The sequence below is a fragment of the Ovis canadensis genome, chromosome 1 (assembly GCF_042477335.2).
Source record: "Ovis canadensis isolate MfBH-ARS-UI-01 breed Bighorn chromosome 1, ARS-UI_OviCan_v2, whole genome shotgun sequence".
NCBI lineage: Eukaryota > Metazoa > Chordata > Mammalia > Artiodactyla > Bovidae > Ovis > Ovis canadensis.
Window position 1 is genome coordinate 229647912 of NC_091245.1, and position 26457 is coordinate 229674368.

A 26457-nucleotide genomic window follows, 5' to 3' on the forward strand; every position below is an offset into this window, starting at 1 on the left:
ACTTAGACATCATCATACTAAGCGAAGTAAGTTAGAGAAAGACAAATATTATATGATATTACTTATATGTGAAATCTAAAAAATAGACAAATGAACTTATTTATAAAACAGAAACAGACTCACAGACATAGAAAGCAAATTGTGGCTACCAAAGAGGATGGGGAGATATGGATAAATTGGGAGTATAGAATTAACATAGATATACTGCCATATACAAAATAGACAGCAAGCATTCACTGTATAGTACAGGGAGTTATATTCAGTATCTTATAATAAATGATACTAGAAAAAAATTGGGAAAAATAATATATATATATGTATAACATACTTTCCTGTACACCTGTTACCAATACAATATTGTAAATCAACTATATCTCAATAAAAAAAATTGTACATGAATGTTCACAGTAGCTTTATTAACAGTAGTCAAACATTGCAAACAAACCAAATATCCATGAGGAGCTGAATGGATACATACTAAGAAATGAAAAGGAAAGAATTGCTAATATACAGATCGACATGACTGAATCTCAGAAACATGCTGAGCAAAAACAAGCCAGACAAAAAGACTACACATAGTACGACTCCTTTCAGATGAAATCCTAGAAAAGACCGATCTAATCTACAGTGAAAGTATATCAGCAGTTGCCTGGGGCCAAGAGTCAAGGTAAGAAATAACTGAAAAGGGACACAAGAGAATTTTCTGGAGTGATGAAATATTCTGTATTTTGATTGTGGTGATTACACAACTATACCAATTTACCAAAACCCACTGAAATATACTTAAAATGCGTTTGCTTTATTGTAGATGTATTATACCTCAAAAAAGGTGATTTTAAAATGTTTCATGTTAAAACTAAAAATATTACTGAAATCATATTTTCTTCAACTTCTGACAGTATGGTTCTCTGTCTACCTCTAGATAGCCTCGGTTCCCTACACTTGTCTGAAAAATTTACACATTTTGCAGCCTAATTTCACTTTTTGTACATTACCACCCTCAAAACTCATGAATCCAACTCTATTAGCTGGGACCAACAATTCCATACCCTTATTTCAATCTCTGCTCTATCTCCTTTTAAACATAGCCCCCAAGATAACTCAAATATTTTGAAAAATTCCTAAGTCATTTGCATGGAACACAGATATGTTATCCACAGAACATCTTAGCTACAGGGCATCCCACTAAACGTCTCATCTGCCCCCTGAAAACCTACTTCATACTCAAGTTACCCCATCACAAAATGTAATGCTGTCAAATACACATCTCAAAATCGTTATCAAATCCAACGTTTACAAGAAAACTCAGGGTTATTCACTATTTGGGATATCCCAAATATCCCTCCCTCTCTGCTGGAGGGTCTCTGACTACATTATAAAATCATTTGGGAAGGAATCATTTATTATCTCCCATTTACCCAGGTGGCAAGCACTAGTGGTAAAGAATCCACCTGCAGTGCATGAGACCCAGGTTTGATCCCACTCCAGCATTCTTGCTGGAAAATCCCATGGACAGACTAGCCTGGTGGACTAAAGAGCTGACCACAATTGAGCATAAACACACACACACAGAGACACACATTTTATGACTCACAGCACCCATAGCAGCCCTCTGAACTTCGTAAATACTTAATAACCGTTTGTCACATCAATTATTACATCGACCTATCAAACAACCTGCTGTAATTAACACTTCAACAATTTCTATCAGACACACTTCAATTTGAGCAAATAACTCTCCAGCATGGACAGTCACATTCTTATAGAAGGTCATAGGAGATTCAGAAAAGTGAACTGGTAGAATTGGGGAAATTCCAGGCCTTAGTAGAGGAACGGGAATGCCTTCAGAATCCCTCCAACAACTGCCTCTCGGTATCTTTTCCCTATTTTTAAGAGTTTGCTCTCCCAGTACAGAATCCTGTCAACAGAAGGCAGTTCCAAGGTGTTACAGAGTGCACCGATGCTAAATTTAAGGCTTTACTTTCAGTGTTTCAGTCTCTTCCTCTGTGATTAATGGGTAGGGTTAAAAGTTAAGGGGAAGCTCTTTGAAAACACAAAACCAGCAATTATAAAGGATTATTTTCTAACAAGTAAGAGGTGAAGAGCTATGGATTTGCTCAGAGAAGGCAAATAGACCCCAGCTTGCATAACAATTTGCCTGACTGAAGCACTGTTTTAGGAAAAGCTGAGAGTGAGGTTTGTCCCAGGATTTATTTAGGCTTTGTCCTTTAGGCTTGAAGAATAAATACACCAGGTGATCTCTAAATTCCATTCAATTTTCAGGGCGTGTGGTTCTATTTAAATCCCAACTATCCCTTCTCACTACTGATTTAACATAGATTAATCTCATAAACTGAGAAGTCTTTACCACCAGCTTCTCTGCTTTCCTTCCTGAATGTAGAGATACAAATAATCTGTAGGGGTTCAAGACTCTCCCTCCACCATCAAGAGCAGCAGAATTGGTATCGATATGAGATCAAAGCCAAATAGCTCCCATGTTTGAAAGTAGGACAGATCAAAGTTCTCGGTCTACTCTGCATGCCCCTTTTGTATTCCTCTACCAGAGATTATGGGGCTTCCCAGGTGGCTCAGTGGTAGAGAATTCACTTGCCAATGCAGAAGTCCATGGACTTCTCCAAGCCAGAATATTGGAGTGGGTAGCTGTTCCCTTCTCCAGGGGATCTTCCCAACCCACAAATCAAACCCAGGTCTCCTGCACTGCAGGCAGATTCTCTACCAGCTGAGCCACCAGGGAAGCCCTTTGAAACTGGGCCTGTTCAAGGGACCCTCCTCCCTACCCCCAAAATCAGTGCATATATTAGATTTGGACCTTAAACTGTGGTGATAGATCCTAATTGCACACATCTATAAAGCTGACACCACCGATGCAACATTTTATGTTCTTGAGTTTTGTAAGGTCTTAAGACTTTTTCTGGGGCTTTCCTGGTGGCTCAGAGGTTAAAGCGTCTGCCTGCAAAGCAGGAGGCCCAGGTTCGATCCCTGGGTTAGGAAGATCCCCTGGAGAAGGATATGGCAACCCACTCTAGTATTCTTGCCTGGAGAATCCCATGGACAGAGAAGCCTGTTGGGCTACAGTCCATGGGGTTGCAAAGAGTCAGACACAACTGAGCGAATTCACTTACTTACTTAATGCAGAAGACTCGGGTTTGATCCCTAGGTCAGGAATATCTCCTGGAAAAGGAACTGGCAGCCCACTAAAGTATTCTTGGCCTGGGAAATCCCATGGACAGAGGAGCCTGGTGGCCTATAGTCCATGGGTTGAAAAGAGTCAGACACGACTGAGAACACGTCACAGTCTATAGATATTACTAATCCTCCTTTGAAATGCCTTCTCCCAAATATAATAAGGCTGCTCCTGGCTTGGGAGGAACCTTGCCTCTCCTGTGTTATGATTACTGTTTCTAAACATAAGGCATGCTTTTTAAGAAGGAAAGTAGTGGTATGTAGATTACATATATAGTCACAACCTCTGTACAGAGACTTTCTCGCCCATTTTCATGGGTATTTACAAAGTAGCATTCAGGGAAACTGAGAAACAACTATCCAACAAAAAGTATTTCTTTGTATAAATATCTCATCCATTTTTATTGGTCCAAATGTAATAAGGATCCATATTTCTTCTTTATAAGTCATTTTAATGTCAAATATCCAAAGTAAAAGCAACTCTTAGGTCATAAATTTCATCATAAATAGAACCTAATAAAAACATGATCTAATGCTTTAAAAAGCAGTTCTTGAGTTGGCTTTAACAATTAAACGGCCATTCAAGTTTAAAGACTAATAAAAACTGACAACTTTTTAAGGGTAAACACATTCAAATAGGTTTATATTTCAAACAAGAACCAAATTAAAAAAATAAAAAGACTTTCCTTCTTTGCTGAATATTCTCCGTCTGTCCCTCCAAATCATTCTCCACCATCTATGGTGCTCTATCCTGAGCTGCTGATCGGTACAGCCAGCAACAACTGGACTCTCTTGCCTTCTAGCTTCTCAGTGGGTTTGACTAATGGAGAGTAGGAGATTTGACTAAGGGGACTGGAATACAAAAGTAGGAAGTCAAGAAACACCTGGAGTAACAGGCAAATTTGGCCTTGGAATACAGAATGAAGCAGGGAAAAAGAGTTTTGCAAAGAGAACGCACTGGTCATAGCAAACACCCTCTTCCAACAACACAAGAGAACACGCTACACATGGATATCACCAGATGGTTGACACAGAAATCAGATTGATTATATTCTTTGCAGCCAAAGATGGAGAAGCTCTATACAGTCAGCAAAAACAAGACCGGGAGCTGACTGTGGCTCAGATCATGAACTTTTTGCCTTATTGCCAAATTCAGACTGAAATTGAAGAAAGTGGAGAAAACCACTCGACCATTCAAGTATGACCTAAATCAAATCCCTTATGACTATACAGTAGAAGTGAGAAATAGATTTAAGGGACTAGATCTGATAGATAGAGTGCCTGATGAACTATGGATGGAGGTTCATGACATTGTACAGGAGACAGGAATCAAGACCATCCCCAAGAAAAAGAAATGCAAAACAGCAAAATGGCTGTCTGAGGAGGCCTTACAAATAGCTGTGAAAAAAAAAAGAAGGGAAGGGAAAAGCAAAGGGGAAAAGGAAAGATATACTCATTTGAATGCAGAGTTCCAAAGAATAGCAAGGAGAGATAAGAAAGCCTTCCTCAGCGATCAATGCAAAGAAATAGAGGAAAACAACAGAATGGGAAAGACTAGAGAGATCTCTTCAAGAAAATTAGAGATACCAAGGGAACATTTCATGCAAAGATGAGCTCAATAAAGGACAGAAATGGTAGGGACCTAACAGAAGCAGAAGATATTAAGAAGAGGTGGCAAGAGTACACAGAAGAACTATACCAAAAAGATCTTCACAACCCAGATAATCATGATGGTGTGATCACTCACCTAGAGCCAGACATCCTGGAATGTGAAGTCAAGCGGGCCTTAGGAAGCATCACTACGATCAAAGCTAGTGGAGGTGATGGAATTCCAGTTGAGCTCTTTTAAATCCTGAAAGATGATGCTGTGAAAGTGCTGCACTCAATATGCCAGCCAATTTGGAAAACTCAGCAGTGGCCACAGAACTGGAAAAGGTCAGTTTTCATTCCAATCCCAAAGAATGCTCAAACTACCACACAATTGCACTCATCTCACACGCTAGTAAAGCAGTGCTTAAAATTCTCCAAGCCAGGCTTCAGCAATACGTGAACTGTGAAATTCCAGATGTTCAAGCTGGTTTTAGAAAAGGCAGAGGAACCAGAGGTCAAATTGCCAACATCCGCTGGATCATCAAAAAAGCAAGAGAGTTCCAGAAAAACATATATTTCTGTTTTATTGACTATGCCAAAGCCTTTGACTGTGTGGATCCCAATAAACTGTGGAAAATTCTGAAAGAGATGGGAATACCAGACCACCTGACCTGCCTCCTGAGAAATTTGTATGCAGGTCAGGAAACAACAGTTAGAACTGGACATGGAACAACACACTGGTTCCAAATTGGGAAACGAGTACGTCAAGTCTGTATATTGTCACCCTACTCTTTTAACTTATATGCAGAGTACATCATGAGAAATGCTGGGCTGGAAGAAGCACAAGCTGGAATCAAGGTTGCCCGGAGAAATATCAATAACCTCAGATATGCAGATGGCACCACCCTTATGGCAGAAAGTGAAGAGGAACTCAAAAGCCTCTTGATGAAAGTGAAAGTGGAGAGTGAAAAAGTTGGCTTAAAGCTCAACATTCAGAAAATGAAGATCATGGCATCCTGTCCCATCACTTCATGGGCAATAGAGGGGGAAACAGTGGAAACAGTGGCAGACTTTATTTTTCTTGGCTCCAAAATCACTGCAGATGGTGATTGCAGCCATGAAATTAAAAGACGCTTACTCCTTGGAAGGAAAGTTATGACCAACCTAGACAGCATATTGAAAAGCAGAGACATTACTTTGCCAACAAAGGTCCGTCTAGTCAAGGCTATGGTTTTTCCAGTGGTCATGAATGGATGTGAGAGTTAGACTGTGAACAAAGCTGAGCACCGAAGAATTGATGCTTTTGAACTGTGGTGTTGGAGAAGACTGTTGAGAGTCCCTTGGACTGCGAGGAGATCCAACCAATCCATCCTAAAGGAGATGAGTCCTGGGTGTTCTTTCGAAGGACTGATGTTAAAGCTGAAACTCCAATACTTTGGCTATCTGATGCAAAGAGCTGACTCACTGGAAAAGACCCTGATGCTGGGAAAGACTGAGGGCAGGAGGAGAAGGGGACGACAGAGGATGAGATGGTTGGAGGGCATCACCAACTCAATGGACATGGGTTTGGGTGGACTCTGGGAGTTGGTGATGGACAGGGAGGCCTGGCATGCTGCGGTTCATGTGGTTGCAAAGAGTCGGACATGACTGAGCAAATGAACTGAACTGAACTCAGGAGGCTAAGAGGACAGTTACGTTGAGACATTTATCTTCTTGGATTCCTCCCTGTCAGACCACAGACTGGCAGTGGCTACATTCCTGTTCCTGTTGAATAGTCGGCCTCTCACATCTCCAGCTCTTGCTGGTTTCCAATAACAGGATACCTGTGCCCCTTAAGGCTGACGCGTAGCATCAGCTTCCCACTGTCGCTAGCTCAGGACTCCTTCACCATCCCTTTTTGATTTCTCTTGTCTCTGTCACACTGTTATAAATGGGCTTCCCTGGTAGCTCAGCTGGTAAAGAATCCGCCTACAATGTGGGAGACCTGGGTTTGCTCCCTGGGTTGGGAAGATCCCCTAGAGAAGGGAATGGCTACCCACTCCAGTATTCTGGCCTGGAGAATTCCATGGACTGTATAGTCCATTGGGTTTCAAAGAGCTGGACAAGACTGAGCACTTTTCACTTTCACTTTTTCATTAAACACAGTGACAATACTTGGAAAGGAATTAGCAAGATGTGAGCAAAATGATTGAATCTCAGCAATAAATATAACAAAATATAATACACACATGTGAGTGCTCACTCACTCAGTCATGTCCAGGTCTTTGGACTGTAGCCCGCCAGGCTCCTCTGTGCGTGGAATTTCCCAGGTAAGAATACTGAAGTGGGTTGCCATTTCCTTCTCCAGGGGATCTTCCCAATCCAGGGATCAAACCCAGGTCTCCTGCATTGCAGACAGATTCTTTATCACTGAGCCACCTGGGAAGCCCCAGTACACACATAACTAAGAGCAAAAATATTACACTGCCAATTCAGAAAAATGAAGAAGCACAGAACAAATAAAAAATATAAACTTGAGGGAAAAAGAAGAAAGCATGCAGATACTTTATATGATAACCTCCTAAATATTATTGCTTAATTATTCTTAGTTTTTGATGTGAAAGGTCAATATTCCAGATTTATCAATGAACCAGTGTCAACTGAAAGAACATAATGATCCCAGGTGAACAGGATTCAGTGTGGAGTGTAACGAGATTGAGAACTACCAATGGACAGAACATGCCCTATAGAGCTGGAGTGGTAGGGTCACAACAAGAATACTTATCCAGAAAGACATTGTTGTATATTAGAACTGGGAGAGAAAATGCAAAAGAAATTCAGTAGAGGTTAGGTTAACCTTATACGAAGTTAGGTTACCAAATCACATACTTAAAATTACCCTTAAGATCCTTAGAAAGGGTCAGAGAAACACAATAGCATCTCTGTTGAGACCAAGTCAGCCAGCCTTTCCTCCAGCACTGGAACAGACCTTTATTTTTCTGCTGTAAACCAGATGAAAAAGTTGGAGCACGTTGTGCGGAATCACATATCTTTCAACACCAAAATCACACCCAGCATGGCAAGAAGCTCACAATCTAAGAGACACCAGGCCAGCAAGATGACTTAGGAACAGCAGGTGCACGTCTCACGCGACAGGTGCCCTCCAGGAACAGCACAAGGGAAAGGCTCACACCAGGAACGATGCTGCCTGTCTGTCTCCCTCTCCCGTCTCTATTTCAGTCTCTCTCTGTCCCCCACCCCCACCCCGTTCCCTCCGTTTCCTTCTTTCCCTTTTTCCCCCTCTCTCTCCACTCCCAAAATATAATGTGCATACAACAATAAGCTACTGCAGTTGAACATGGTGGGAAAGATCTAGTTATAATGACAGCTGATAGCAATGTAGCATGGAAACTTTTAAAAGATAAGGTCAGTAAGAATTTGGCCCAATGATCTGAGCTCAGCTTCCCAATGCAATAGACTGTATTCTTACCCTTATCATCTTTCCCTCTTCTACACTAGAATTCTACTAAATATTTCCCTGAAACAGAGGGGAGACACATCATGGGTGAGGGGGGCGGGGGGCGTGTATGGAAACACTATGGCTCTAAAAGTCAAGAGACCTAGGCTCTAGGATGGCTGCACCCTACTAGTTTGTGAACACGAACATGTCCCAAGACTTTTCTAGGCCTCAGCTTTTCCTTTTTAGAAATATAAGCATATTATCCTAGACAATGATCTCTCTACGGTAATTTTCAGCTCTGCATTATGCCTTTCTTTCCCATACATCAAGTTTTGAAATCTTTTTTTCCTAGTACACAATGAATCTCTTGTGAAGTGTTACAGCCAAATGCTTAAGAGCTTGGGCTCTGAAGTACAATAAATCTGGGTTCAAATCCCAGCGCTGTCACTTTCTGTGACAAGGGGCAAGGTTGCTAACCTCTCTGACCTTGGGTTTTCCCTTCTAAGATGCAAGACAATAATATTCCTTTTGCAATAGGATTGCTATGAAGACAAAGAATACATATGAGTCGCCTACCATCGTGTCTTGTAAGTTTTAAATAAATGTTATTATTGATGACGATGTTGTTACTAGGATAAAAATGGATTAAATGTTTGGTTAAAATGAAGCCCCCGAGGAATGGGAAGCATGTGATTTCCAGGGTATCGAACCAACACCCTTGCTTCATTAGCTCCTTGTGCCAATCCATGAAGCTCTCAGATCAAATCTTGTATAAGATATCGTGTCTATTCTGGCTTCACAGTCTAGGATAGGCTCCCAAAATACAGACAGTGGTCTGTGCTTAAATGGAAGTAGAAAACCTGTTTAAAACTGAGAATATTTGCTTGTATGAGAAGAGGTCAAAGAAGGTTATCTAGGGTTTTATTCTGCTATAAAAATTTTTCTGTTAAGTTTAACAAGTATATTTTAAGAGAAAGAGAAAGAAGTGAAATACCTAGAATTCAACTTCTGCTAATAGAAAGGTTGAGGACAAGAACTTACAAGGCATACAAGAAAGTTAATAAAACACACAAATTATTTGGTATTATGATATTAAATGATATTAATAATATTAAATATGATATTAGAGCATGTTTATTTTCATTAGCTCTTGCCCATTGAAGAGCAATTTAATCCCAAACACAGAATCACTTCAAATTTAGAAAATGTAACTTAGTGACATTTACACAGTTTATTATTTTAATATTTACTTATTTTTATTTGGTTGCACAGGTCTTAGTTGCAGTATGGGAACTCTAAGTTGTGGGAATGACAATGTGGGAAAACTGCTTAACACTCTAGCCCTCCTTTCTCATTTATAAGTAGAACTAATATCATCTATTTAGTAGGTTTACATTATAAAGCACCAAGCACAGTATCTAAAACATAGCCAGTGCTAGATAAAAGAAAGCTATGGGGAACATTGAGAAGTGAGATGAAAAAGGAAAAACCTAAGAGGTAGGTCCATAGTGGAAAACCATGGATACTGGAACTAAACAGACCTACCAAGTCTGATTCTGCTGAGTCTTCTTCCCCACCTCTGTAATTCTGTACAACTGTTGTAAAGATTAGAAACTGGAAATACAAGACAGTTAATAGGGAGTCTGGCACATAATAAGTGCACATAAATAGTGACTCTTGTCATCACTCCCACATTGCCTCAATTGTGAGTCTTCATGAAGGACTGCTGAACTGAATTAGAACTTTATTGTCAGAATCTCACTTTGCTGTCCTACCAGGTGGCACTGTTGGAAAAGAATCTGTCTGCCAACGCAGGAGACACAAAAGACATGGGTTCAATCCCAGGGTCAGGAAGATCCACTGGAAAAGGAAATGGCAACCCACTTCAGTATTCCTGCTTAGAAAATCCCGAGAATGAAGGAGCCTGGCAGGCTACAGTCCACGGGATCACCAAGAGCCAGACATGACTGAATATGCGCATTGCCAGGCACTTGGGTTAGCCTGGCCCCCTGATAACCCAACAAGAAAGAGAAATGACAGCAAGCTATCAATGTAGTGAGGCCAGGTCCCAAGACTGTCCCAGTTTGTGCCTGTGGCTCAGCAGAGGTCAGAGTAACTGAGGCCTCAGGATTAAAAAGCAATCTCATGTGAGGTTGTTTCGCTGAATAATTTGTTAGGAATCCTTTTCGTGAAGTTAGATCATTAAAATTCGCACCGCAGCCATCTCTGAGAGAGCCCAAGGCAAGTCTCACTCCTCATTAATATAAATTAAATTCCTCAGGAGACACAGTGAGTCTTGCCACCTGACAAACAGTGTTGACATTTGTTGGATTTCCCTCTGACCTTTCTGGACTTAAGAAATATCTCCAAATATTAGCTAGGAATAAGCCATTATTTTGGTTTGTACTTCACCTCTATCCCTGAGAGTAAAGCATTTTTGTCAACTTTGTATTTTTAGAATGACCCTTCATTTAATGTGTCACCTTCCTTTTATGCTCACACATGAGGTCGTACATGCCAAAAGAGGAGCGAGTGTGAACGGAATAACAATTCTGAGGCATGATTCTTCATTGGAGATATTTTTCTCCTCCCTTAAGTAAAGACAGGTGATTTTTTTCTTCCTGAAAAGTCAAAGCTAAAAATCTTTCATTTGGTATCTCTAATCCTAGAAGGAATATTAAAATGTATATTAAAATAGCACTGTTTCTCCATTTTGTTGGTATTAACAGAGCTCATTAAATTACACAGTTGTAAAATGTTAAGGGGGAGAAAGATTCTTGCTAAGTGAGTGATTGGGTGGAGGTAGGAAGCTGAGAATATTGTTACTAAAATATGCAAACATGAATGTTCACCGGGGATAGTGCAGACTAGAGCTTTTCGCAGTGCCATTTCCCTGTCCCCAGCTATCAGTCTTGCTAATTATCACACCGCCATTCTGGTAGATGAATTTTGATGAATTATACAAGAAGGGATCTTTGAGATCACCTAATATAACCCACATATTACAAATCAGAAAGATGAAGTCTGCAGAGGAGAAGTCATTTGCTCAAAGCTTTAAAGCCCATTAGCAGTCAGAGCCAATGCCAGCACTGAGCTCTCTTGGTCTCTTTGCCCAATTCCATACTCCTTTATTATTAGGAATAAGGGTAAAGGCTATCTCCACTGTAGAGGTGCATGGAGGTGTGGGGGTCAGGAGGCTAAGAAAAGCAAAAAAGCACTATCTAGTCAGAGACTTCAGAGGCATCATCTGATGATGAAGCCCTGCAAAAGTCAGTAAGATGAGAAATGTCAGCCATTCATTGTGACTAGGGTAGTAATCAACCCAGCTGTAAGAAGTGATAACAGTCAAAGGAAGAAGGAAGAGTGTACATAAAGCTACACTCACTGTGAGCGCCCAACAGTAAAAACACAAAAAATAAAGCACTATATCTACTTGGTCATGGAATCATCTGATTATCTAAATAAAATTTCCAAATGACCTTCTAATAAGGCTAGGGAAGACCATAATGATTCCCATTAATCACAACTTGAATTATGATTGTGTCAAAATTTCCATCATAACTCCAGGCAAAGCTATCAGAAACACAATGCTCTCAGCCAATAAATGTCTTTGCATTTTTGACCATAATATTGTAAAGAATGATTTTTGTCATTTTAAAACACTTTAGTAGTGGAAAATGAAACGTGAAGCATCATTGCTCACAATGGCTCCTATACTCACTTTTTAAAGGGGGTAGGAAGGTTATAATCTCGAACATGTCATCAATCTTCATGATGACATATTTCTACCCTAAGAATTGATTTGCTCTGAGTAAATGGAATTAAACTTCCTTTACAAAATAAATGTAATTTGATCAATTATTTGCCCAAGATTCAGTTCTTAACTTTGAATACTTAAATACAATCACTAGAGAAAAAAGAAAAACACAAATGGAAAATAAAATTTAAGTTTTAATTAAAAAGACGTGCAGCTGAATTGACTTATAAAATAAACTATAATCCTCTAAAATAATTTTTTCAACTTATAAAATAATATAATGAAAGGCATTGGGAGTTAAAGTTTTTTCCCACACACTATTATTTGTATGTGTGCATGCAAGCTCAGTCTCTCAGTCATGTCTGACTCTTTGTGAACCCATGGACTGTAGCCCACCAGGCTGCTCTACCCATGGAATTTTCCAAGCAAGAATACTGGAGTGGGTAGCCATTTCCTGCTCCAGGGGATCTTCCTGACCTAGGGATTGAACCCATGTCTCTTGCATCTCCTGCACTGGCTGGTGGATTCTTTACCACTGCACCACCAGGAAGACCCTCACACTATTGTTTAATTCTAAGTAAAATTATAAGGAAGGAATTGAGGGAAAAAAATACTAAAAATGCATTTTCCCCCAAAATCAATTCAATAAATATTACTGAACAACCTATAACATGCAAAGCTTTCCTCTAGATGTTTCATATAAGCCCTGAAGGAACTTTCAGTCTAGCTCTGGACTAAATTAAAAAATAATAGCAGTAACTATGATACTCAATGTAACATGGCGGGGGCGGGGTGTGAATCAGAGAAGCTTAAAGAAAAAGCAGCATTGGAGAGGGGACTTTAGGAAGGTAGACATTAGTAAAGATAGGAGAGGACAATAAACAGAGAGTGGAGCAACATCTTGGTACTAAGATAGCCATTAAAAAACTTTGGCTGGGGCTTCCCTGGTGGCTCAGTGCTAAAGAGTCCATCTGCCAAGGCCAACGCAGGAGACACGGGTTCAATCTCTGCTCCAGGAAGGTCCCATGTGCCGCAAAGCAATTGAGCCCGTGTGCACAACTACTGAGCCTGTGCTCTAGAGCCTGGGAGCTGCAACTATTGAGCTCATGAGCCACAACTATTGAAGCCTGACAGCCCCTGCTCCACAAGAGAAGTCACTGCAATGACACTGTGCATCACCAACTAGAGAGCAGACGCCACTCGCAGCAGCTAGAGAAAAGCTCACGCAGCAATGAAGACCCAGCACAGCCAAAACTTTAAAAAGTAAATAAAATTATTTTTAAAATTTTTGGTTGGTGGAGGAGGGTCCTGCTAACAATATTAGACCACCTTACACTGTTGTTAAACTACATTTCTCCATTTATAAAGCATTTTCTCCTTTTCCTCCCCCTCCGCCTCCCCCTCTTCCTTATCCTTCTTTCTGAATAGATAGTAGCGGTTTGGGTGACACTCCTGATATCCTTACTGAGATGACATACCCAAAGGATCAAGAACCCCAAACAAAGTACTCTTCTATAAATTTCTCAGAAACTCTATAAGTGTCACATTCTAAGGTATAGAATGGACAATTATTATTCCCACTGGGCACAAAACAAGTTCAGAAAGCACAGTGAGGACCCAAATGAAAGCTGTAGGTGAAGAGTAGCACTGTGGGAACTCTGGCAGGTCTTCAAAACTGACAACTTAAGAGCTTTTTCCACCAGGCTCACCGAAGTGAGGACAAAGTTCAGAGTGAGGCTGTACACAGTACGGTCCCAAGACACATCTAACCCCTGTTCTTAAGCAATAATGTGAATGTAACATCAGATAAAAGCTATGAAAATTGACTTAACTTCCCCAAGGCACAGGATAATAAAAGACACAGGAGAAAAAAAAAAGACATATAGTTTGGCAAAAAGGAATAAGAATAGGTAATAATAAATTAACATGTCTTATAAAGTGAATTACAATATCATAGTAATCTAGAATTTAAAAATCATTAGATCCATGTTTCTGAATTGATCATAATGCCTGGTTATGGGAAAATCGAATCTCCTGAAGGCAGATTTGTTATTGAGTATACATATATATATTTTTTTTGAATGGTTTTTTTTAATGGTACAAACACTTTCATTTATTTATTTAATTTTTGGCCACTTCCACAGCATTGAGACCTTAGTTCCCTGACAAGGGATAAAATCTATGCATTGGGAGGTGGAGTCCTAACCACTGGTGTCTCCATGCTTAGTGACTCAGTCTTGTCTAACTCTCTGCAACCCCATGGACTGTAGCCCACCAGGTGCTTCTGTCCATGGGGATTCTCCAGACAAGAATACTGGAATGGGTTGTCATGCCCTCGTCCAGGGGATCTTCCCAACCCAGGGATTGAACCCAGGTCTCCACAATACAGGTGGACTGGACTGACAGGCATGTATATTTTTTATAAAAAAAAAAGAAAAAAGGTACACTAACAAAATGGGCAAAGCCAACATCCTTTGTGGTTGTTTGCCCGGTTGCTAAACAAGATTCTATATCTATTGAACTGAAGAATGAGTAATATGCCAGGGATCCGGGGATTAGATGGTGCCTATCTCAGCACCACTAACTGGCTTTGCAATCTTGGGCAAAATACCTCACTTCTTCAGGTCTTTGTTTCTGACCTGAAAAATAAAGCAATTCACCTGAGTTATATTTATGGGTCGTTCTTCTCTAATAGAGTCTATTCATTCCCAAGCTTTCGGACATATGAGAAAGAATTCAAAAGATCACATGAGCCATTTTCCCTTAGTATATTATTACAAAACTTGTACATATGAAAATCTAAAATGCATACAGAACAGGTGAGTCAAGTGCCACAGACCCAAAATAACACCCTATACTTACATAGCACTTTAGCGTTTCAAAGTGCATTTTCATGTATCTCCCACACCTTAAAGGCACACTCATACATACTTGCAACAGAAACAGAAAGCAGTCTAAATTTTCTGTGCAATAGTGGAGATATTAAAATAGCAATAGAATTTCAGTGTAGTGTTTCTATCAGTGCTATGGTGCATGCTACAAGGTTCATCATTTTTTACTTCATTTTTACACCATGATTTTACTTTGGCAAAATATACAAAACAAATTACATAACTCAGCTAAATGTACTTCAAGTAAGGTACATTATCTTAAACCACAGTTCAGTTCAGTCGCTCGGTCGTGTCTGACTCTTTGCAACCCCATGAATCGCAACACGCGAAGACTCCCTGTCCCTCACCAACTCCTGGAGTTCACTCAGACTCACGCCCATCGAGTCAGTGATGCCATCCAGCCATTTCACCCTCTGTTGCCCCCTTCTCCTCCTGCCCCCAATCCCTCCCAGCAGCAGAGTCTTTTCCAATGAGCCAACTCTTCACATGAGGTGGCCAAAGTACTGGAGTTTCAGCTTCAGCATCATTCCCTCCAAAGAAATCCCAGGGCTGATCTCCTTTAGAATGGACTGGTTGGATCTCCTTGCAGTCCAAGGGACTCTCAAGAGTCTTCTCCAACACCACAGTTCAAAAGCATCAATTCTTCAGTGCTCAGTTTTCTTCACAGTCCAACTCTCACATCCATACATGACCACTGGAAAAACCATAGCCTTGACTAGACGGACCTTTATTGGCAAAGTAATGTCTCTGCTTTTCAATATGCTATCTAGGTTGGTCATAGCTTTTCTTCTAAGGAGCAAGTGTCTTTTAATTTCATGGCTGCAGTCACCATCTGCAGTGATTCTGGAGTACAAAAAAATAAAGTCTGACACTGATTCCACAGTTTCCCCATCTATTTGCCATGAAATGATGGGACAGGATGCCATGATCTTTGTTTTCTGAATGTTGAGCTTTAAGTCAACTTTTTCACTCTCCTCTTTCACTTTCATCAAGAGGCTTTTGAGTTCCTCTTCACTTTCTGCCATAAGGGTGGTGTCATCTGCATATCTGAGGTTATTGATATTTCTCCCGGCAATCTTGATTCCAGCTTGTGCTTCTTCCAGCCCAGCGTTACTCATGATGTACCCTGCATATAAGTTAAACAAGCAGGGTAACAATATATAGCCTTGATGTATTCCTTTTCCTATTTGGAAGCAGTCTGTTGTTCCAAGTCCAGTTCTAACTGTTGCTTCTTGACCTGCATACAGGTTTCTCAAGAGGCAGGTCAGGACAGTTGATTGGGATCCACACAGTCAAAGGCTCTGGCATAATCAATCAAGCAGAAATAGATGTTTTTCTGGAACTCTCTTGCTTTTTTGATGATCCAGTGGATGTTGGCAATTTGATCTCTGGTTCCTGTGCCTTTTCTAAAACCAGCTTGAACATCTGGAAGTTCACAGTTCATGTATTGCTGAAGCTTGGCTCGGAGAATTTTGAGCATTACTTGACTACCGTGTGAGATGAGTGCAATTGTGCGGTAGTCTGAGCATTCCTTGGCATTGCTTTTCTTTGGGATTGGAATGAAAACTGACCTTTTCCAGTCCTGTGGTCACTGCTGAGTGTTCCAAATTTGCTGGCATATTGAGGGCAGCACTTTCACAGCATCATCTTTCAGGATTTGAATGAGCTCAACTGGAATTCCATCACCTCCACTAGCTTTGTTCATAGTGATGCTTCCTAAGGCCCACTTGACTTCACATTCCAGGATGTCTGGCTGTAGGTGAGTGATCACACGATTGTCATTATCTTGGTCTTGAGAATCTTTTTGGTATAGTTCTTCTGTGTATTCTTGCCACCTCTTCTTAATATCTTCTGCTTCTGTTAGGTCCATATAATTTCTGTCCTTTATCGAGCCCATCTTTGCATGAAATGTTCCCTTGGTAGCTCTAATTTTCTTAAAGAGATCTCTAGTCTTTCCCATTCTGTTGTTTTCCTCTATTTCTTTGCACTGATTGCTGAGGAAGGCTTTCTTATCTCTCCTTGCTACTCTTTAGAACTCTGCATTCAAATGAGTATATCTTTCCTTTTCTCCTTTGCTTTTTACTTCTCTTCTTTTCACAGCTATTTGTAAGGCCTCCCCAGCCATTTTGCTTTTTCACATTTCTTTTCCATGGGGATGGTCTTGATCCCTGTCTCCTGTACAATGTCATGAACCTCATTCCATAGTTCATCAGGCACTCTATCTATCAGATCTAATCCCTTAAATCTATTTCTCATTTCTACTGTATAATCATTAGGGATTTGATTTAGGTCATACCTGAAGTCTAGTGGTTTTCCCTACTTTCTTCAATTTCAGTCTGAATTTGGCAATAAGGAGTTCATGATCTGAGCCACAGTCAGCTCCTGGTCTTGTTTTTGTGGACTGTATAGAGCTTCTCCATCTTTGGCTGCAAAGAATATAAACTACACTGAAGGTTAAAGATAACTTAGACACTCATAGGGTAAAGCCTTTACTTTGGGATCATTGACCAACTGACTGGGGGTTAGGCAACAGGGGATAATCTTGGTCCATCAGTTTGCTATAGGAAGCTCTATAAATAAAAACAATTTCATCCACTTTCACCTTCATATTTTGACATCTGGAGACTGGTTTTGGAATCAGGAAAATGACAGATAAGACTGAAGAGGAAATGCTATTTGGTTCATGTCCCAGGGATATTATTTAACAAAAGTGCTGAGTGAGCTATTTCAATAGCTCAGCAAGAGAGAAGGCAAATGCACTATATGCTATTTATGACGCTTTTAGAAACATCCCATGAGTTATCCATTTTGGCAGCTTATACACATTCCTTTAGGCATTTTCCTGTATTGGTTCCCTGCCTTCTATATAGAGAAAAGTTTTATCCATTGCAAGAAAGAAAGGCAATAAGAAGTATATGCATTTTGATGATGATAAGAAAGCAAGTGCAATATATTTTGAGAAACATGGTCAGGAAGTGAAGATATCTTGCTTCTGTGAATTACTGACCACAGCCTTCTTTGATCCGGTATGTGATATTTTACATGCATTGATCACATATATACATATTTTATAGCTTTATACATTATATGTTATATTATTACACAGTTTTACCTGAAAACTATTAAGAAAAAATTATGAGGATCTTTTTCAAAAAACCAAAAACTTAGATTAAAAAAACATATATAGTGATACAGCAAAAAAAAATTTGATTTCTACTGAAATGACTGATATTTATTTCCTGCTATCAATAAATGTCAGGAATCTAACTGTAATCTCCCCTGTCCAGAAATGAAGATATATGGTAAAAAACCTAAATTCTATCTTCTTTCTAATCTCCTTGAAAGTGAAAGTGAAGTTGCTTAGTCATGTCCAACTCTTTGCGACCCCATGGACTGTAGCCTAACAGGCTCCTCTGTGCACGGAATTTTCCAGGCAAGAGTACTGGAGTGGGTTGCCATTTCCTTCTCTAATCTCCTTAAAAAGTGCTAAAAACTTAAACATTCCAAGAGAAGTAATATCAATTGCTGAGTAGATCCTTGGTCATTCTGAGCCAAATTATAAATTCACTTTACTTAAAATCTGCAGCAGAGAGTTTTCTACACATTGCATTACTTGGTTTGAAGATACATTAATGTTGGTTTAAAATATTCATGAGATTTTCCTGGTAAAGAATCCACCTGCAATGCAAGAGACTCGGGTTCAATCCCTGGATTGGGAAGATCCCCTGGAGGAGGAAACAGCAATCCATTGTAGTATAATTGCCTGGAGAATCCCATGGACAGAGGAGCCTGGTGGGGTATAGCCCATGGGGCTGCAAAAGAGTCAGACATGACTTAGTGACTAAATAATGACAACCAAATATTCATAGAGAAGTTAATTAGGCTTAAAAATAAACTTATAAATTCTAAAATATATTTCCATTGCATAATAACAGTCCAGGCATGCCATGTCCAGCTCTTTGCAACCCTACAGACAATAGCCTGCCAAATTACTCTGTCCATAGGATTCTCCAGGCAAGAATACTGTACTGAGTTGCCATTTCCTAAACAAGGGAGCTTCCCAACCTAGGGATGGAACTCCCCTCTCTAACGTCTATAGGCGGGTTCTTTACCACTAGCGCCACCTGGGAAGACCCAGTCCAGGCATCTTACAGTCTATTCTGACCAGTTCAGTCTCTCAGTCATGTCTAATTCTTTGCAAACTCATGGATTGCAGCACACTAGGGTTCCCTGTCCATCACCAAATCCTGGAGATTTTGCAAATTCATGTCCATAGAGTCATTGATGCCATACAACCATCTCATCCTTGTCCTTCTCCTCTTGCCTTCAATATTTGCCAGCATCAAGGTCTTTTCTAACGAGCCAGCTCTTCACATCACGTGGCCAAAGTATTGGAGCTTCAGCTTCAGCATCAGTCCTTCCAATGAATTTCAAGACTGAAATCCGTGCTGTCCAAGAGATTCTCAAGAGTCTTCTTCAACACCACAGTTCAAAAGCATCAATTCTTCCACGCTCAGCTTTCTTTATGATCCAACTCTCACATCCGTACATGACCACTGGAAAAACCATAGCCTTGACTAGACGGACCTTTGTTGGCAAAGTAATATCTCTGCTTTTTAATATGCTGTCTAGGTTGGTCATAGCTTTTCTTCTAAGGAGCAAGCGTCTTTTAATTTCATGGCTGCAGTCACCATCTGCAGTGATCTTGGAGCCCCACAAAAATAAAGTCTGTCACTGTTTCCATTTTTTACCCATCTATTTACCATGAAGTGATGGGATTGGGTGCCATGATCTTAGTTTTCTGAATGCTGAGTTTTAAGCTGGCTTTTTCACTCTCCTCTTTCACTTTCATCAAGAGGCTCTTTAGTTCCTCTTAACTTTCTGCCATAAGGGTGGTGTCATCTGCGTACCTGAGACTATAGATATTTCTACCAGCAATCTTGATTCCAGTTTGTGTTTCATCCAGTCTGGCATTTCACATGACGTACACTACATATAAGTTAAGTAAGCAAAGTAAGTGTCACACATAAGTAAGTGACAATATACAGCCTTGACGTATTCATTTCCCAATCTGGAATCAGTCTGTTGTTCATGTCTAGTTAGTTGTAACTGTTGCTTCTTGACCTGCATACAGATTTCTCAGGAGGCAGGTAAGGTGGTCTAGTATTCCTATCTCCTGAAGAATTTACCACAGTGTGTTGTGATATACACAGTCAAAGGCTTTAGCATAGTCAATGAAGCAGAAGTAGATTTTTTCTGGAACTCTCTTGCTTTTTGGATCATCCAACTGATGTTGGCAATTCAATCTCTTGTTCCTCTGCCTTTTCTCAACACAGCTTGAACATCTGGAAGTTCTCAATTTACAGACTTTTGAAGCCTGGCTTGGAAAACTTTGAGCATTCTTTTTGTGTGTTGAGATGAGTGCAATTGTACGGCAGTTTGAACATTCTTTGGCATTGCTTTTCTTTGGGATTGGAATGGAAACTGACCATTTCCAGTCCTGTGGCCACTACTGACTTTTCCAAATTTGCTAGCATATTGAGTGTAGCACTATCACAGCATCATCTTTTAGGATTTGAAATAGCTCAGCTGGAATTCTATTACCTCCACTAACTTTGTTCGCAGTGATGCTTCCCTAAGGCCTACTCGACTTTGCATTCTAGGATGTCTGGCTCTAGGTGAGTGATCACACCATCATGGTTATCTGGGTCACAAAGATCTGTTTTTTATAGTTCTGCTGTGTATTTCTGCCACGTCTTCTTAATATCTTCTGTTTCTGTTAGGTTCATACCATTTCTGTCCTTTATTGTACCCATCTTTGCATGAAATGTTCCCTTGGTATCTCTAATTTTCTTGAAGAGATCTCTAGTGTTTCCCATTGCATTGTTTTCCTCTATTTCTTTGCATTAATCACTGAAGAAGGCTTTCTTTCTCTCCTTGCTATTCGTTGAAACTCTGCATTCAGATGGATACATCCCTCCTTTTCTCCTTTGCCTTTTGCTTCTCTTCTTTTCTCGGCTATTTGTAAGGGCTCCTCAGACAACCATTTTGCCTTTTCGCATTTCTTCTTCTTGGGGATGGTTTTGATCACTGCCTCCTGCACAATGTTACAAACCTTCTTCCATAGTTCTTCAGGCACTCTGTCAGATCTAATCCCCTGAATCTATTTGTCACTGCTACTGTAAAATCATAAGGGATGTAATTTAGGTTAGACCTGAATGGTCTAGTGGTTTTCCCTACTTTCTTCAATTTAAGTCTGAATTTTGTAATAAAGACTTCATGATCTGGGCCACAGTCAGCTCCCAGTCTTGTTTTTGCTGACTGTATAGAGCTTCTCCATCTTTGGCTGCAAAGAATATAATCAATCTGATTTTGGTACTGACCATCTGGTGATGTCTATGTGTAGAGTTGTCTCTTGTGTTGTTGGAAGAGGGTGTTATTTTGATGATCTACTACTATTTCCTGGTGGCTCAGGCAGTCAAGAATCCTCCTGCAATGCAGGAGACCTGGGTTCGCTCCCAAGTTGGGAAGGCCCCCTGGAGGAGGGCATGGTAACCCACTCTAGTATTCTTGCCTGGAGAATCCCCATTGACAGAGGAGCCTGGTGGGCTACAGTCCTTGGGGTCACAAAGAGTCAGACATGACTGAGTGACTAAGAACACAGCACTGCTAATCTAGAGGTGATCAGTAACCTACTTGGCCTGCTTACATAAGTATATTTATATTTTTCTTCACAAATGTTTTTGGACCACACCATGCTGCTTGTAGATCTTAATTCCCCAACCAGGGGTTGAAACCCAGGCCCCAAGGATGAAACCCTGAAGTCCTAGGACGGCCAGGCTTCCCAGGTGACACTAATGGAACCTGCCTGCCAATGCAGGTTCGATCTCGGGGTCTGGAAGATACCCTGCAGGGAGGGCATGGCAACCCACTCCAGCATTCTTTCCTGGAGAAGCCCATGGACAGAGGAGGCTGGCACGCTACAGTCCACGGGGTCACAAAGAGTCTGACATAACTGAAGCAATATAGCACGCATGCATGTAGGGAACTTCCCACAACTTTTTAGTAAGGTTTTTATTATAAAATTTTAGCAATTAGGAATTAGGAGAGGGAGCCCTTACTGTTCATGCAACTAAAGAATAATTTATGATACCTTAGGTTGGCTCAGAGAAGGGGTGAAGATAGGGAGCGGGAGGCTGGAGGCATGGACAAAAGATATGAGGATGGCCAGGGTACCCACATTGCTCCTACCCTTCTGAGCACCTGTCCCATCCCTACCGTACTCAAAATCTGATATGCTGGAGAGGATACAGGTAACGGAAATAGTAAGCAGAGCATCTGCTTTCTCAAATTTTTCATTTAATTGGCAGATAATTACTTTACAATATTGTGATGGGTTTTGCCATAGATCAACATGAATCATCCATAGGCATACATGTGTCCCCTCCTCCCTGAACCTCCTAACCTCTTCCCTCCCCACCCCATCTGTCCTGGTTGCCACAGAGCACCAGCTTTGGGTGTCCTGCTTTACACATCAAACTTCCACTGGCTATCTATTTTACATATGGTAATGTATATGTTTCAATGTGATACTCTCAAATCATACCACCCTCTCCTCCTCCCACTAAGTTCAGAAGTCTGTTCTTTATGTCTGTGTCCCCTTTGTTGCCCTATACATAGGATCATTGGTACCATCTCTCTAGATTCCATATATATACGTTAATATATGATATTTGTCTTTCTCTTTCTGACTTACTTTGCTCTGTATAATAGGCTCTAGGTTCATCCACCTCATTAGAATTGACTCAAATGTGTTCCTTTTAATGGCTGAGTAATATTCCATCTTTTGACAAAGCTCCACACTGATCCTGATGACTGGAAGAGAACATCTTGGGGAGATGTTAATAAAAACTCGGGGAACAAAGGGTTCTGAGGTCCTATAATCTTGGGTAGTGCTACACACTAAATCTCCCTCCATGGGACTTGGCATATCAGCACAGTAAATTTTCCAGGGTTAACAATAAATCCTATTATGAGTATGGACACTTTAGTAGAGTGACCAAACTTTCAAGAGCGTTAACTGAAAACTAAATTTTCAAGTACAAGGTTATTTACTTGGTAATGGTGCCATAGTAAGTATTAAATGTATTAGTCTACTCAAAAGCCACCAACAGTCCTGCTAAAACAATCTATACCACAGAGGTCCTATAGCACACAGGCCACAGAGCAAAATGACTGCTTAACTGCTAATGTCTCTGGAGAAATAAGGCCACTTGCTACTCCTTAAATGTCTTTTCTTTCCTGTCACCAAACCTTTGCTCTTGCTTTTTGCTCTGCCAGGAATGTACTCCCCACTATTATGTCTCCAAATGTCAGTCTTACTTTACTGACCTAAATGCCAGCTTCTCCATGAAGCTTTTCCAGATGGTCCACAACTGGTTGGCTTCTGCCTCCTTTAAAATACACCCCAGGACTTCCCTGGTAGTCCAGTGGTTAAGACTCCAAGTTTCCAATGCAGGTGGTATGGATTCAATCCAGGTCAGGGAAATTCCTCATGCCATGCAGCCAAAAGAATAAATAACTAGAAATCTAAAAATAAAACAGACCACCACCACCCCTGCCCTGCAACCACTGTGTCTATCTTATTCTTATTTCATGACCACAGTTCTTCTAATCTCATCTTCCTATTAGATGATAAATTCTTTAGGGATAGGAACTATGTCTTCCCCCTATATAGATAAAGAAAAATGTAGCCATTTATTTAAAGTCACATAAGTAGTAGCATCTACTTCCACAGTGGCTCAGATGGTAAAGAATCTGCCTGCAATGCAGGAGACCCAGGTTCAATCCCTGGGTTGGGAAGATCCCCTGGAAAAAGGAATGACTACTCACTCCAGTATTCCTGTCTGGAGAATTCCATGGACAGAGGAGCCTGGCAGGCTACAGTCCACCTGGTCACAAAGAGTTGGACATAACTGAGCAACTTTCACGTTTCACATAACTAGTACATGGCAGTGTTGGGATTCACATGAGACCTGTCTAATCTCCAAACCCAGGCTCTTTCTCCTATTCTCTATCCTCTCACAACCTCTCAGACAGCAAGGCAGTGGTTCCTATGGCAATAAAAGGAACACAGTCTCCTCCTATTAGGACAGGCAGGAGAAAAATTCTACCTTTCTGTCCTAATTCAGTGCTTGGCTTCTGACTCAATGTTTTAACTCTACCTTCTGCTTTTAAAGCTTTATTTCTCCAAACATATTCTGGAAAATAAAAGCAATGAAAGGCATAATATTTTTTTAAAATAACTTTATGAGCAACTGTAGGCTAAACAAAGTTAGACATGTTGATTGCTTACTGCAGAACCTGTAGATCATTTAATATGCTAAAGGAGATCAGTCCTGGGTGTTCATTGGAAGGACTGATGTTGAAGCTGAAACTCCAGTACTTTGGCCACCTGATGCAAAGGGCTGAGTCATTTGAAAAGACCTTGATGCTGGGAAAGATTGGGGGCAGGAGGAGAAGGGGACGACAGAGGATGAGATGGCTGGATGGCATCAACGACTCAATGGACATGAGTTTGAGTGAACTCTGGGAGTTGGTGATGGACAGGGAGGCCTGGCATGCTGCAGGTCATGGGGTCACAAAGAGTCAGACATGACTGAGCGACTGAACTGAACTGATGCAGCATTATGCAGTTTTAGTATATATAGTTTCTATTTTAGAAGGTATAGGATATTAACACATATTTTATTACATATGAATGAACAGAACTATCCTTTATAAATTTCATCTAATAGAGCTGTACCTTATTTTAACAGCATCATTTTACTACATAATAGCAACAAATTCATTTCAAAACCATTTAATGACACATATAATAAGAAATCCCATAACCAAATGCTGTAGGATTTAATGTTACTAGTATTTAAAACTAGCAACAACCTACTTTGTGCCAGCAAGTGAGTGATTAAGTGCTACCCATACCGTGTCTGACATTTAATGAGGGAGTCACATGGATATAGAATATGTTTCACTCCATGATTAATATAGGTTCACTATATTTAGTTTGTACTTGAACATTTCATCTTTTCTTCCCATTGCTGAACCCAGCTGAGGACATGGGACAAATGTGATGACTAAAATCAGGAAGTTTTGATGAATGAAACAGATGAGAAAAAGATTGACTCTTCAAAGAGAAAATGAGACTTTTCCCCTATTATCATTTTTAGACGAGTTACAGCTATTTAAAATAAACTAAAATAACATTGGTAACCTCTGAGGAGGGCAACTGAGTGACCTGGGGATAGCAAGAGATAGGAACTTTTCATACATACACTTTTATATCTGTATGGATAGAACTGCGGTCCCCTAAAAGAGATCTGTTCAAGTGTTAATACCCCTGATATCTGTGAACACGAGGTCACAGTGCATTGAGGTGGGCCCTGATCCAATGACTGCTGTCCTTATAAGAAGGGAAATTGGACACAGACACAGAGTGGTGCACACGGAGAACCTCATGTGATGACAGAGGCAGAGACTGTGGCGATACAGTTGCAAGCCAGGGACACCAGGACTACTGCTCAACCAGCAGAAGCTAGAGGGAAAAGGAAAAATTCTTTACTAGAGCTTCTACAGACCAGGGTCCTGCCAACATCTTGACTTCAGACGAGTAGCTTTCAGGACTCTGAGAGATCAAATTTCTGTCGTTTAAAGCCACCCACGGTTTGTGTCACTGTGTGTGGCAACCCTAAGAAACTAATACAAATCTGCTTTACAAAGTGACAACACCATGTATTCAAAAATTAATCAAATTAAGGTAAAGTAAGCTCAAGAGAATGAAAACACAAGCCACAGACCAGGAGAAGAGCAAGAAGATATATCTGATAAAAGACTTCACTAAAAATATACAGAGAACTCTTAAAATTAAACAATAAGAAAACAGACAATCTGACTAAAAATGGGCTCAAGACCTTAATAGACACCTCACAAAGAAGATATATAGATGGCAAATAAGTATATAAAACATGCTCCATTCATATGTCCTCAGGGAAATGCAAATTTAAAAACAAGATACTGCTACATACCAATTTGAATAGCCATATCTGGGACAATAACACCACCAGAGAAACACTGGTGAGGATGTCAAACAACAGAAATCTCATTCACTGCTGGTGGGAATGCAAAATCATATGGTCATTCTGAAAGACAGGCAATATCTTACAAAACTAAATATACTTTTACCACACAGTCCAATAATCATACTACTTTGTACTTATCCAAAGGAAATGAAAATTATATCCAGACAAAAATGTGCATATGGACAGCTATAGTAGCTTTATTCATAATCACCAAAACTAGGAAGCAACCAAGATGTCCTTCAGTAGTTAAATAAATAAATAAGCTATGGCACATCCAGACAATGGAATAGTATTCAGCACTAAAAAGAGAAGAGCTACCAAGCCACGAAAAGACACAGAGGAAACTTCAATGTACATTACTAAGTGAAAGAAGCCAATCTGAAAAAGATTGCAACCATATGACATTCTGGAAAAGGTGAAACTCTGAAGACAGCACAG

At 40.3% G+C, this 26457-nt stretch overlaps 1 protein-coding gene and 1 non-coding gene across 2 annotated transcripts in view; one reads left to right on the top strand and one right to left on the bottom strand.

The window, feature by feature from the left end:
* PPM1L (protein phosphatase, Mg2+/Mn2+ dependent 1L) overlaps positions 1–26457 on the bottom strand; it is a 332089-nt gene that overhangs the window by 156781 nt on the left and 148851 nt on the right. The window lies entirely within an intron of this gene.
* TRNAC-GCA (transfer RNA cysteine (anticodon GCA)) lies at positions 2941–3013 on the top strand. Its single transcript has one exon. It is a non-coding gene; the product is annotated as a tRNA-Cys (tRNA).